Source organism: Aquila chrysaetos, chromosome 5, assembly GCF_900496995.4.
Source record: "Aquila chrysaetos chrysaetos chromosome 5, bAquChr1.4, whole genome shotgun sequence".
Lineage (NCBI taxonomy): Eukaryota > Metazoa > Chordata > Aves > Accipitriformes > Accipitridae > Aquila > Aquila chrysaetos.
Window position 1 is genome coordinate 15,725,958 of NC_044008.1, and position 14,573 is coordinate 15,740,530.

The 14,573-nt window shown below is 40.7% G+C and overlaps 1 protein-coding gene across 1 annotated transcript in view; it reads left to right on the forward strand.

Moving 5' to 3' along the window:
- The window catches only part of PRKAR2B (protein kinase cAMP-dependent type II regulatory subunit beta), a 97,828-nt gene that overhangs the window by 10,074 nt on the left and 73,181 nt on the right, over positions 1-14,573 (forward strand). The gene's annotated exons all lie outside the window — the stretch shown is intronic.

Genomic DNA, 14,573 nt, shown 5'->3' on the forward strand with positions numbered 1-14,573 from the left:
CCAAAACAATGTTTGTGATACTCATCACGCTTATAGTCAGAAACAATTAAAATGTGTACTGTAGACATAGGTTAAAATTTTTGTAAGGCTTTGAACACAATGTTTTCTACCATTCTAATAAAACCATTTTTCATCATGAATGAGTTTTGAAAAATGTACGTTCTCAGTAATAGATGCTATTAAACATTAGAGGGACAGATTTTTAAATTTTTTTTTTCCAGTTATGCCTAATTTCTATTGAAATTGAGGAGTTAAGATCCAGTACCTTTATAGATCTACTTCTTCATGAGTCACTTTAGTACTAGACCCAGTCATCATTTTATCTTTAGTTCTGTTTGTGTTGTGTCCCCGCCCCCATTTTTAATGTGTAGTGTTTTGTCTTTCCAGCCATTTTGTTCAATACCTTTGAGTAATGTTCAGGCAACTTTCTCTAAAAGCCATCTTTTAGCTGATAATTTATCTATGTCTATTGGTTTTTAATAGGTACTCAAAACACGAGAAACTCTGATCTAGCCTTCACCACTACATTATTTAAGAATTTGTGAGGTAATTTAAATATAGAGTTAACAGCCTGCCTTCCTTCCTTCCTTCCTGTTGCCTCAACCTACAGGAAATATTTAATGGCTAATGCATGTATAAAAAAAATTGGTCTGAAAGTAGATAGATGGTTACTTATTATTAGATACTACTGACTTTAATTCTTGGTAAAAGTTTTATCTGCAGTATTTATCTGCATGTCTCTCTTGCTAATCTGTCAGTTTTGTCCTTCTACTGGAATGCAGCAGCTGCTGGCAGCTGAAGTGGGAGTAGACGTTTCCATTATCCACCTTGCAAAAAGAAGTAATTTGTTCTTCCGTTTTTGCTTTCTTAGGAACACTAATAAAATGGAGTCACTGTTTTAAGTAGGCCTAGTTTGCTGTCTATCTGGAATATGTTGTCATATGAACATGGCCTACCTGTAATTATTTCAGGTTATGGCCTCAAAAAATTGGAAAAGAAGAGAAAGAATTTCATGCTTTCTCTAAGTCCATCCTTCAGATCATTGCATTCAGCACAGAAGCAGGCTTTGGGATGTATAAGGAGATTGGGAAGTCTTGGGATCCTGGGAAGTCTTAAAGAACAGTTTGAGCTTGTGAGAGGAAGGTGTGCTTTCCATGCAAACATGTAGGCATTTGTCCTCTTCTCTGACTGTTTTGGGGGAGTTTTGGGAGTGTGGCACAGCCTCTAGAGTAACGTTTCTTAATGTGAACTTCTGTAAATACTGCTAGAAAGACCTGACTTTCATGCTACTGCTGAAACTGCATGCCACTGATCCATTTCCACCCAAGAGAGGGTTTTCCTGGGAAGGTTATATGAGCATAAGAATAAAGCAATGAATTGCAACCTACTTCTTCCATCTCAGCTATCGTTTTTTGCTAAAGGATCTTTCTTGTGCACTGGATTTAAAAAAAAAAACAAAAACAAAACCAACAAACAAATGGTAGGAAGAGACAGTAAAAGACAGTAACAGCATTTCTGTTTTTTGTCTTTTGTTGCTGTTAAGAACTTATCAAGTGTTTTGTTTTTCTTCTTTTGCTTTTTGCAATATGCAAAATTAAGGTTACTTGACCTGCTATTTATACAGAGGCTCAATCAGTGGCTAACATCCATTTCCCTTGTTTTGAGATAAAGGCTTATTTGCAGTTCTGCTTGAAAGTAATGGAAGATAAATCACAGAAATGTGTGCAATCACACTTCTCAATCGAAAGGAGGCAGGTTGATGTTTACAATTCTAGCATGACACTCACTGTCTTCGTAGCTGTAACACCAGGTAGTGGAAGACAACCTGGGAGTGAAATAAGGTGCATGTATAGGCCTTTCAGAAGAAAAGGCAAGTTCTCTTGGATCCAGATCATTGCAGTGATCTTGGTATCAGCCTGTACCTCATTGGGTGCTTACTGGAACATACTTCTTTATATTAGAAAAATGTTTTTACGTCTAACTCGGGAAGAATTCTGCCACTATAGCATCTGAAGCCTTGACAGAATCAAAGCATGCAAATGAGCTTCAGAAAGAAAAGTTCTTAAATCCTACAGGTTAAGGAGCCTGTTAGCACTTCTCTTTAATAAAGCAGGCTGTTTGTTACCTCTTCTGGCTTGGAGGTGACAAACCCAGGGTCCCTGTCTGGGGAGCTGGTCCGTGGTCCCTGCCCTGGGGCAGGAGCTGTCCAGGTGGGCAGTGCTAGAGGCCCCTGCCGGCAGGCTGAGCACCCGCAGGGCTCGTGCCACTGGCATGGGGAAATTCAACCACTGAGCAAAATTATTTTTGTTCTTCTTACTTGCCTAGAGTTTTCTGCACTTTCTAAGATGTGTTTTATTTCCGAGGAAGGAGTTATCATTCGTGGCTGTGGTAGAAGTCAGTACATTGCAATCCGATGTCTCACCTTCAACATTTACTGCAGGTTCCTCTTCAGTGGAGTGTTTTTTTTCTTTTTTTAAAGATTTGACGTTTTATTTGCTGAAGCTGTTGTGCAGTGGCTTGTGAAGAACTAATAAAACTGACTACAGAGCACTGAACATACAAACTGGCACATGCCTCTATTGTTTCTTTAAATCATACTGTAAAAATCATAGTGTGAAGTTATTCCAGCACTCTGGTTGGTTGGTATATGTTCAGTTCAACTGTGGTAAAAACAAAACAAAATATGTTTTATGGCCTGAAAGATCCAGTTGGTGTATGACATGGAGTGAGTATCATACCCTTGCAACATTTAGTTTTCCTCAGGAAGCGCATTACTAAAGGTACGTGACAGTGTTCGGATAGGGGCAGCACCTTGGTGCCTGGTTCAGAGCCATCTCGTACGGATGTTCAGAGCTCTCTAGTACTGATTAGCTGGCTGGCAGGCCAAATGAGACAGGCCAATACTGAATTTATGTGACCTTTCCTTCATGGTAGATACTAGTTTGGCATCAGCTGCTAATTTTCACAAATGAGTATCAACTTCTTTCCTTTGAGGCTTTCTTCATTGTTAAATTTAATTGGAATTGTTCAGCAAGTTCAGAAGCTAGTAAGAACAAATAGATGGGTAATGTAGTGGTATAAACTTTTCTGTGAATCAAGGCAAAAGAAATCAAGCAGGAAGCAGTTTTCTTGAAATGAGGTAGTTATTACTGACAGCAATTAATAGCAACAGAGCATGCAATAGCCCTTACTAATTGCCTTTTTTTTTTTTTTTTTTTTTTAAGAAATTGGTATATCACTTGCAAGATGAAATTACTTTTGCTTGTTTCCGGTTTGTGCTGAAACTAATTTAAAATTGATAGGTAGGGCTCTGTGGAAGCACACTCTTTCTTCCTAAGTATCAAGAATAGAAACATAATTGCTATTACACTTACGGCAGTTATGTGTTACTGTAACTGACACTTGGAAAGTAATAGGAGTCCAGTTACTGCTGAAAAGTATTTCTTGGATTTTTTTTTTGTTTGTTTTGTTTTCATTTGGAAAATGTACAAAGGTCAGAATATAAACATATGCACTGTTTTAAAAATGTAAAGGCAGAGCCAAGAAGATTTACGCATTCATTCCGGAAACTCTACTTTATATTTACTTCTGGCTAGGAACTGACATTGTTTAACTTGTGTTCTGCGTTCCAGGACAAAACAGTTTATAGAGCTGTAGAACTACCCTTTTTTTTAGGTGAAGGGATGAATTTAGCTTTTGTCTCAGTGTTAGTTTTGTATGGAGTACATTTTAGGTAGTAAAGTTTGTTTTCTCTATAAAACTAGCCTCATACTTTTTCTTGCACAAATTGTGTATTTGAGATTCAACAGTTGCAACGTTTTCTAAAGATAGCTTCTCTTAGTGTAGTTTTTTTCACATGGGTTTCTGTGTTTATAGAGTGAGGAATCGAATGCATATAACTGATGATACCTTAGGGAGTGGAAAGAAGGTTGAAGTTTTGTAGTCTGTAATTGGAAAGTCACACAAATTCCAGTTAGGCTGTGAGTTGAAACACGCCACTGTATATTAAACTGTTGCTTTTTTCTGTTTGTATTGAAAGGAAGCTTAATCATAGTTCTCAGTTTTAAAAATTTATTTTTGGCGATCAGTAGTTTTGATTTCTAAGATATGTATTATTATATTATTATTATTATTTCACTGCTGTTTTCTATCGGTCAAATCCTACATATTTTATGCAAGTGGTTTGATTTCTAAGTAACCTCTTGTTTTAATAGCCCAAAGGAGAATTTGGCTCTAGAGCTGTGAAAAAAAAGGGAAGAGGAATGTTAATCAGAATTATTGGCATGTCTGTAAAACTGGATAGCATTCATCTATAATACTTCTAGAAATTTTAAGGTCATGATACAGGAACACCTACAGGGTCTATGAAACTATATGCTTTAGAAAATACATACATGTGTCTTTTTATAGGCTGGCCTGATAAAGCTCTTATGGTCTGTCAAATTAGTGATAAACACATTTTTAGATGATGCAGTATATGGTATGCATCATTTACTGCATGATGCAGTAAATATGGTGCAGTATAGTAACTGAGGGCAACTTTTCCCATATCCTACCAGTCGTAAGAGATACTTAAAAATTGTGCAGAAAAGATTTATTTAAATACTCTGTGGGTCTGGATGAAATCTACAAGACAAAGGAATTTGGACTGAAGGCTAAGGTTTGGTCTTTTCTAATATAATGGGTTGATAATCATCCTTTAAGGAAGAAGAATGATCTAGCAATTAAAAATAGGGCTCTGAGAGTTAAGACAAATTGGGTTAAATCTCCATGTGTGTCTCAGACTTGTGTGCCTTTGAGTAGCTTGCACTGTATGCCTGAGCACATGCTGTAATTTGGTAAAATGGAATAATTGCCATCCCCATCTTTCAGGGACCTTGTAGCAATATGTGTGTGAAAGGTTGTGAGCGGCTCATGTAGCATTGTTTGCCTGTAATACTTCAAAAAAACCTCTAGTATCTAGAGTCCAGGGCCCAGATGATGGTAGAATTTAAGAAATTTTTGTCTGATGTACCATTTTTTCTGGCCAAATGTAGACAATAATGGATTTATCTTCCACTGAATAATCGGCAAAGCTCTTGTAAACAGAGGAACCCTATAAGGCCTGTTTAGGCTACAAAGGCTACTTATAAAAGGAGTACCAAAACTAAGAAAACTTTAGTGAATTTTGCCATTGTCCTACATAGATTATATCTGGGTGATCTTGCTTTCTTCCAGATTTTATCACAGGGGAGTGCTGGTAAGGTTGTTGATAACTATAATATTGTATTCTAATGAAAACAAGAGCATATTCCCAAATGGGCATGAACTCATGTGGGGGAGTGTGGGGGCAGAGTCACAGGGCAGACTAGGGATGGAAAGTCTGTATGAGCCTAAGTCAGTAGGAGGGAGCAGGAAAAGGCAAAGCTGTTTGCCTGGCCAGCAGCTGCCCTAAAAGGGATCGGCCGTTGTGGGGAGTGGATCATGCTGTAGGTGACCTTTGGTAGCTGCATCCCCAACAGCCAGTCCTTTTCAACTGGAGCAGACTGCCACAAGCACAACCTCACATGAAGCGAATGCAGAACTGTTTTGTCTGCACACTGAAGAGATTGCATTGCTTGATATTCCTAACTCATACTGTCATTTACCAAATTGTTTATACAAAAGACAGTTTGTGGTTATTAATATGGACTCCTGCCATATAACTGTTACAGAATCCTACATTAAACCGTGTGCTCTTCTGGACACACTTAACATGAAGGTCACGTATAGACCCAGTCTATAAAGGATGAATAAATTTTTGACATGTGTCAGGTTTTTTTTAAAAAAAAAAGTTGTCCTTGTTTGTAAATTTTTTTAAATTCACTAGTAGGACAAAAAGCAGAATTCAATTATTTTTTCTTGTCCCAAATAATTTTTAAAAGAAAAATCGGCAGGAGTACTCCTCATCTTCACTTCTAGTAACCTAACGTGGATGCTGGGAATATAAGTTAAAAGTAATGTTTATCCTAAGTTTATGAAGTTCAGTATCCTTTAATTTCAGAAACTTTCTGAATCAGTCTACATTTTTTTTTTTTAATTATTTTTTGAGAAAGCAAGGAGGGAATGTTAGAAATTTGCAAGTAATTTACAGAAATGCTTTTTTTTTTTTTTTTTTTTTTTTTTTTCTGCTGAGGGTATAATGTAAAACATGCATGTTCCAGTAAGCTGGCAAAGAAACTCTAGCCTTTTTGTGGACATTTGAATATCCAGACCACTAGGTTGGAATCAGGTGTCTTACCTGCTTTTTAGCATGATTGCTTGCACATTGACTTGGCTTCAAGAGAAGAGCTTTCAGTGCTTGCTCTTGGAATATGGCATGGCCTGAGGAATAGGGCTTTTTTTTTTTTTTTTTTTTGGAGGTGTGGGTTGCTAGTCTGAAATGTAACCAGTCAAGCAGACTCATCCCTTCATTTTTATTTCTCCCTTTTTGATGCAGTCTTGACCTTTTCTGTTTACCTGCTCTAAAAGTAGAATTCTTGAAAGGCAGTGGAGGCTGGGGGAGGACACTAGACGGGACAAGTAGCACTTCATCAGGCACAGAGTAAAGAGTTTGTGCCATGTCCCCAAAGCAGAGAGTCTAAGCAAGACTGCAGATCTCCAGCTGCATCTGTAAGTCTGCCTTTATTCTGTCTCTGTATGCTTCCCTGTTCAGTAACCAAATCTCAAATTATCCACCCAGGAAGGTAACTCTGAATAGACAACATGAAAAAGTGTGTGTTGGACTTGTTGGAAGGGTCTAGAGGGAAAGGACCTTTGGGTCAAGACCATATGCATTTGTTATGATTAGTTTTAGCTGTATTTCACATAATAGTGTCATTATCAAATGTGATTTTGCTAGGCAATCCAAACTGGGAGCACAGTAGGTTATTTTTTTTTTAAAAGCCCTCTGGTTGAAGACAATTATTTTATGCCAAGAGTTATTTCATTGCCTGATGACTAATCAGCCCATTGGAGAGTTTTGTTATCAAGAGTCATGGAAAGTTGGCCCCTGGTAGGAATCTCACAGATAGTTACTGAAGGAAGTCAGGTCAATGTTCTCAAGCTTCACTAGCCAGGAGCACAACGGAATGGGAGTGAAAGTGATTGTGATGCTGAAGCTGATGACTCGCACAACTGGAGTGCTGCAATGGATGGCTATAAACTCTTCAGAAGGAACAGGCAAGGGAGGAGAGGTGGTGGGGTAGCCCTGAATATTAGGGAGTGTTTTGATTGTCTAGAGCTTAATGATGGTGATGGTAGGGTTGAATGTTTATGGGTAAGAATTGGGGGGAAGGCCAACAAGGCAGATGTAATGGTGGGAGTCTGTCATAGACCACCCAACCAGGATGAAGAGGCAGGCAAAATATTCTATAAGCAGCTGGGGGAAGTCTCACAATCACTAGCCCTTGTTCTCTTGGGGGACTTCAACTTAACAGATGTCTGCTGGAAATACAATACGGCAGAGAGGAAACAGTCTAGGTGGTTCCTGGAGTACGTGGAAGATACTTCCTGACACAGCTGGTGAGTGAGCCAACTAGGGAAGGCACCCTGTTGGACCTGTTGTTTGTGAACAGAGAAGGACTTGTGGGTGATATGATCGTTAAAGGCCATCTTGGGCATAGTGATCACAAAATGATAGTTTTCAATTCTTGGAGAAGTAGGAAGGGGAGGTCAGCAGAACTGCTACCTTGAACTTGCAGAGGGCAGGCTTCAGCCTGTTTAGGAGCCTGATTAACAGAGTCCCTTGGGAGGCAGGGCAAAGGAGTCCAGGAAGGCTGGACATTCTTCAAGAAGGAAATCTTACAAGCGCAGGAGCAGGCCATCCCCATGTACTGAAAGATGAGCCGGTGGAAAAGACGACTGGCCTGGCTGAACAGAGAGCTTTGGCTGAAGCTCAGGAAAAAAACAGGAGAGCTTATGACCTTTGGAAGAAGGGGTGGGCAACTCAGGAGGACAACAAAGATGTCATGAGGTTATGCAGCGAGAAAATTAGAAGGGCCGAAGACCAGCTAGAACTTAATCTGGCTAGTGCTGTAAAAGACAATCTATAAATAATGTATATTAATCTTTCTATAAATAAATTGGCAACAAAAGGAGGGCTAAGGAGAATCTCCACCCTTTATTGGATGTGGGGGGAAACATAGTGACAAAGGGTGATGAGAAGGCTGAGGTACTTAATGCCTTCTTTGCCTCAGTCTTTAATAGTAAGACCAGTTGTTCTCTGGGTACCCAGCGCCCTGAGCTGGAAGACAGGGATGGGGAGCAGAATGAAGCCCCCATAATCCAAGGGGAAATAGTTAGCAACCTGCTACACCACTTAGACACGCATGCACAAGCCTGTGGGGCCGGATGGGATCCACCCAAGGGTACTGAGGGAGCTGGTGGAAGTGCTCACCAAGCCACTTTCCATCATTTATCAGCAGTCCTGGCTAACTGAGGAGGTCCCAGTTGACTGGAAGTTAGCAAATGTGACACCCACCTACAAGAAGGGCCAGAAGGAGGATCTGAGGAACTACAGGCCTGTAAGTCTGACCTTGGTGCCAGGGAAAGTTATGGAGCAGATCATACTGAGTGCCATCACAAGGCACATACAGGACAACCAGGTGATCAGGCCCAGTCAGCATGGATTTATGAAAGGCAGGTCCTGCTTGACTAACCTGATCTCCTTCTATGACACGGTGACCCACTTAGTGGATGAGGGAAAGGCTGTGAATGTTGCCTACTTAGACTTTAGTAAAGCCTTTGACACTGTTTCCTACAGCATTCTCCTGGAGAAACTGGCTGCTCATGGTTTGGATGGGTGTACTCTCTGCTGGGTAAAAAAACTGTCTGTATGGTTGGGCCCAAAGAGTTGTGGTGAATGGAGTTAAATCCAGTTGGTGGCTGGTCACAAGTAGTGTTCCCCAGGGCTCAGTATTGAGGTCAGTTCTGTTTAATATCTTTATCAATGATCTGGATGAGGGGATCAAGTGCACCCTCAGTAAGTTTGCAGATGACACCAGCTGGGCGGGAGTGTTGATCTGCTTGAGGGTAGGAAGGCTCTACAGAGGGATCTGGACAGGCTGGGTCGATGGGCCAAGGCCAATTGTATGAGGCTCAACAAGGCCAAGTGCCAGGTCCTGCACTTGGGTCACAACAACCCCATGCAACGCGACAAGCTTGGGGAAGAGTGGCTGGAAAGCTGCCTGGCAGAAAATTACCTGGGGGTGTTGGTTCACAGCCGGCTGAATATGAGCCAGCAGTGTGCACAGGTGGCCAAGGCGGCCAATAGCATCCTGGCTTGTATCAGAAATGGTGTGGCCAGCAGGACTAGGGAAGTGATTGTCCACCTGTACTCAGCACTGGTGAGGCTGCACCTTGAATACTGTGTTCAGTTTTGGGCCCCTCACTACAAGAAAGACATTGAGGTGCTGGAGTGTGTCCAAAGAAGGGCAACGAAGCTGGTGAAGGGTCTAGAGCACAAGTCCTATGAGGAGTGGCTGAGGGAACTGGGGTTCTTTACTCTGGAGAAAAGGAGGCTCAGGGGAGACCTTACCACTCTCTACAACTACCTGAAAGGAGGTTGTAGTGAGGTGGGTGTTGGTCTCTTCTCCCAAGTAACAAGCAATAGGACAAGAGGAAATGGCCTCAAGTTGTGCCAGGTTTAGATTGGATATTAGGAACAATTTTTTCACTGAAAGGGTTGTCAAACATTGGAACAGGCTGCCCAGGGAAGTGGTTGAGTCCAAATCCCTGGAGGTATTTAAAACCTGTGTAGATGTGGCACTTAGGGACATGGTTTAGTGGTGGACTTGGCAGTGCTAGGTTAATGGTTGGACTTGATGATCTTTTCCAACCTAAACGATTCTATGATTCTAAGTTTACTTACAAGAGATACAACTTTTCAAATGCTGCCCAAACTACTGAGCAAAATGGAGTAGCACTGAAAAATCCACTACTCACTATTACTAGATGCTTCTGAATGTGATCTACAAGTAATGGAGCCATAAGACATAATGGGATTTAGTTTTATATCATCTCATAGAATGCTTTTAATGCTACTGCTGTGTAAGAACAAAACAAATAACAGATGATAGATCTTTGTGTTTGTACTTTGAGCACCCTTTTTCTTAGGCGACATTGTTCAGGTGCTACCAGTAGTCTCTGTTTCACACTAACACAACAGAAGGTACTGAAGTAAATTGGTATTTGCAGTTTCCTTTGTCACTCCTCACCTCCCTTGCACAAGTTGATTGGTTTGGGACAGAAAAGACATATCCTATTAACCTGTCCATAAGGTCTGTTCACACTGTGGGATCTTTGACCTCTCCGTTCTCTTAAGAAATGAGTTATTTGGTCTCAAATGCTCCATAATTGAGGCACAGGTACTGACTCAGTAAGAGGCATTTTGAGAATAAAGACTAGATTTATAAAGGGGCTCAAGTGACAACATTTGGTATCATTATGCACAAATTTTACCTTTGGGGGACAAAAATCTCCATACCAAGTTAGGCAACTGAGCTCTCTATTCATTATCTATACATATTGTCTGTAGTCTGGGCTATACTCCTGGAATGTTTTGGGGAAGTTCTGAGTTGTTACCATGGAAAAGAAAACCAGTTTGAGATGAGTGCATGCCTGGAAAAAGAACCTGAACAAAGGCATTATACCATATATACGCAATGTTATTTGCTGTTGTTTGCATCTTGGCACTGGGACAGTAACATGCAGCAGCATGGGTCTGTTTGATGATCATGGTCATACAAATGCTGGCACAGTTGTATCAAGACTGAGTACAGGACGGAAACTGTGCTGTGCTACATACTATGCTGTGAGGTGCAACATGTTCTGCATGCCTACATTTGTGAGAAGAGAGATAGCTGACGATGGGGTATCATGTGCCAAAACTGTGAGTTAGCCATTCAAGGGAGAATTTCAGGTTCAGGATGGTGGTGATCATGGAGATGAGGTCCACGTTCTGTTTGCCCTTTGTTTGTTCAGTAGCTAGCCATCACGAACAAGGCAGTGGGTACAAGGGAGAGTGCTGCCTGGTCACTTGGAAAGTGGTCATCCCTAATTGCCAACATTCTTTACCTGCCCAGTTCAGGGGAAAATGACAGCCAGCTGTGCAATTTGGGAGGTACCATTTGTAAGATCCTCAGTCAATATCCTTCTGGGTAACAGAAACACATTAGATAATGGAGTTTGCTTACCTAAGTTTCTGCAGCTCTTTTGGCATTGTTGACAGGATATGTCTATGTGATGCTACTTTGTGTGGTTCTTTATTAATAGGGAGAAAAATAATTTGTTTTATTGTAGGTCATGGTAGGTCACTGTTGGTGGATTTTTGCCATTATCTGCAGTCCTTCAGTTGGTCTGGCAGATTTCACGATGTCTTCGGTAGCACCTGCATTGCCCTTGCCATGTCGACAGACCAGCGTGCAGCTAACTCAAGATTAAGTGTGTGAAGATTTGCGGAGTCACTTAGGTATCGCTGTTACCAGGGTTCTTTGGTGGCCTTCTCTACCCCCTTCCTTGACGCAAAAAACCATTCATGAAGGTCAGCCTGAATCATGCCTGGGGTCTCTACAGTTAGTGCATCATCAGTAGTCTTGTGGATGTGGATAGTGGTTTTGACTGTCTAAAAGGGAGGTAGAGGCTTGTATTATTCAAGGTGAATCTGTATCCCACCTTCTCCCTGGAGTCATATTTGCATGCTGTCCTGCATGTTTGCAAGAGTAAATGAGAGCAGATATTGCAAGGGTACCTAAGGCCTGTGTTGAAGCAAGTGCAGCTACGAGCACCAGCTGTGCTTCATTCACTTGCCCCTGAGAACTGGAAAGGCCAAATCATGAAGGGTGCTTTGGCTAACAGCTTCACTGTAATCCCTGACAGCTGCTGGCGGTAATTTAGCATTGCACATATATGGGAAGTGAACAGTAAAATCTTTTTTCTTTTCTAGCTCTTTCTTGCTCCTTTTCTCCTCTCCTACCTTTGGCTCAATGTCTCAGATCTCAACACTGTAGTTTTTGGTAGCCCAGGCTTTTATGTTGCTGTTGTTGTTGTTACCCAGGCCTGCAGCCTGCGAGTACAAGGATTTACTAGAAACAGAAAAATAAACCCCCAAAATATCCCAAACCCCTTCTCAGAAACTACACTCTGACCTGTGGGACCTGAGCTTGGGGAAGGTGTCAGTCACCAAGTTAAGGGACTTCAGTGGATGTGTTCCTAGCTGGTGGGAGGACACTGGGACTTCTTCATTTTGTTGTTGTTTCACTAGCTGCTTTTGTTGGCTGCTAGACAATGGACAGTTTGTCTAATGGTGGGAAGTATGTTATTTGTAGGCTGTTAAACCAGTGAGACATCTGACTAGGAAATGGATGATATGCTCTGCATGTGGACTGCGTTAGATGTTCCACCAGTGAGCATGCTGGAGTCAGGAAGCACCATCCTGCCATTGGTATCATCAGCAAGCTGCTTTTATGTGGTAGGAGTGAGGACAGAATACTGCTCAAGTGCTTCTCTTTTTGTTCATGACTTTTCTGTTTAGATGCTTATATATATATTTTTGGTTTTGTTTTGTTTTTGTTTTTTTTTTAACATAGTCTCAATGCCATTCATCTCATTATATTCAAGCAATAACACTTGGGGTTTGGGCTTCTTTTTCTTTTAGAGCTCTCTGATGAGGTACATCTCTCAGCCTTTCTCTAAAACCAAGTGGGAAAATGTGCTTTGCCTCGTGATCTGAAAGCTAACAAAATTGTCTATTTTAGTTCTGAGTAGCTGAATGAATTATCATGAATGCCAGAGAAACTCCCTTTAAGTACATAATGTTCTTAAAATATGCAAACTTTAAAATACACATCAAGTCCAAAATCTTAAATTTCACCAGGAAGTGAATAAGCAGGCAATGCAGATTGCAGAGCATACATATTCATATACTTCTTCATCAAGGTACTTTGTACCACATGTTTCTGCCAAGGTAGTCCTAGGAAGCAGGCAGAGGCTTCGTGTAAAATCTTAACTTCAGAAAGTTTTAATGGTGTTTGCCCATGTAGGATTTGTTGTAATAACCTAATGGCAAAGTGACAAAAACATGAACAATAGTAGGAAAGCCTGAGCCTTAAAAGGTTTGAGGCTTTGGATTAAACATGGGTAGTATGAATGTGTATGGGAGAAAGCAGTTATGTTCACAGTTGTTAAACCGTATAAAATACATGAGATAATTATAAACTCTACACAAAGATGTACTCCCTCAGAGAAGAATACTGACAGCCGTGACATCTTCTCCAACCCACTACCATCATCAAGATTGCAACGTTATTCCTTTGTAATAAATATATCTTGCAGGTACTGTCAAGAGACAAAAGACGTAGGCCAAAATTTTGTAAAAAAAGAGAGCCTAAAGCACTGTTGTGTAATGGTTAAGGGAAGCTGTTGGCTATCAGGAATTCAGGAGAACAGGTCACTCTTGTAGAATCTTGGGTGGTCTAGTTTGTAGTTTGACAGAAATATGACCTAAGGACAGGTGCAGATTATTCTTTGTCTTATGACATGGTGATCCTGAAGCCTACTGTCATACAAAATGTCAGTTTGATAGTTTTACAGTTGAGCAGCACCACCCAACTGATTTGGGCCTTGCTGGTAGAGCTTTAGCAGAATGACCAGTTTTTCTCCTGTTCTGATAGGGAACGTGCATACATTAGTAAATATGCTTCAGGCAGCAAAATTAGAAAGCAGCAAAGAACATGAAATTGGATCTAAACGCCTGCACTGCAGTGTTAGAAAGCAAATAACCATAATATTCTTAAAATAGCTTATGAAATTTCAAGTGGAAAGAAGCCATTTACAGATGGTAAGAAGATAAAAGCTTTACTGACATTTTGTATCAGATGGGGTTTAGTAGCAATTGTAAACTATGCTATGGCTATAGCAGAATATTCGTTGGAGATGGTAATACATGGCTTAGCAAAGAGGGATGTTACCGCAAGTGTATAGTGATCATGTTAAAAAAACAAACTAAAAAACTGCAGCCCACTCTGCTAGGCAGAAATAAGCAGTTTGGTAAATTGTACAAAACAGTACAATTGAAAGAAAAACAGGATCTATAGGTGGTGACTAAGCTAAAGCAGCACTCCAGGTCTTGGGTTTTGGCTCTGTGGGAAGGCTTGGGTCTTCATAGCCCAGGGCATGTCCCAGGAAGACTGACCTCCCTCATACATTTTTTCCATTGGTATTTTTAGGCTCAATTTCATATTCCCTTTTTGCTTTCAAAATATGTTGTCTCTGGTGGGTAGAAATCTTCTCATATACACACTATTAGTTTTCATCATATGTACTGAGTGACCTGGTATTGAGGGCAGCAAGTACTCCAAGCCAGGATGTCCGCACAGGTATACATCTTCAGCCTGTGCCTGGGCAAATTCTAGCACAAATTGAATGTGTTGCAACCTGTGGTATAACTAAGGGTTAGAAATATTGCTCTGAATTATTTTTTTTATTTCTCCCCCCCCCCCCATCTAGTTCACTGATTACTTTTAATGAGATAATGACTAAGCGTACTGGTCACAAGCAATAATGAGGATGAATTTCTA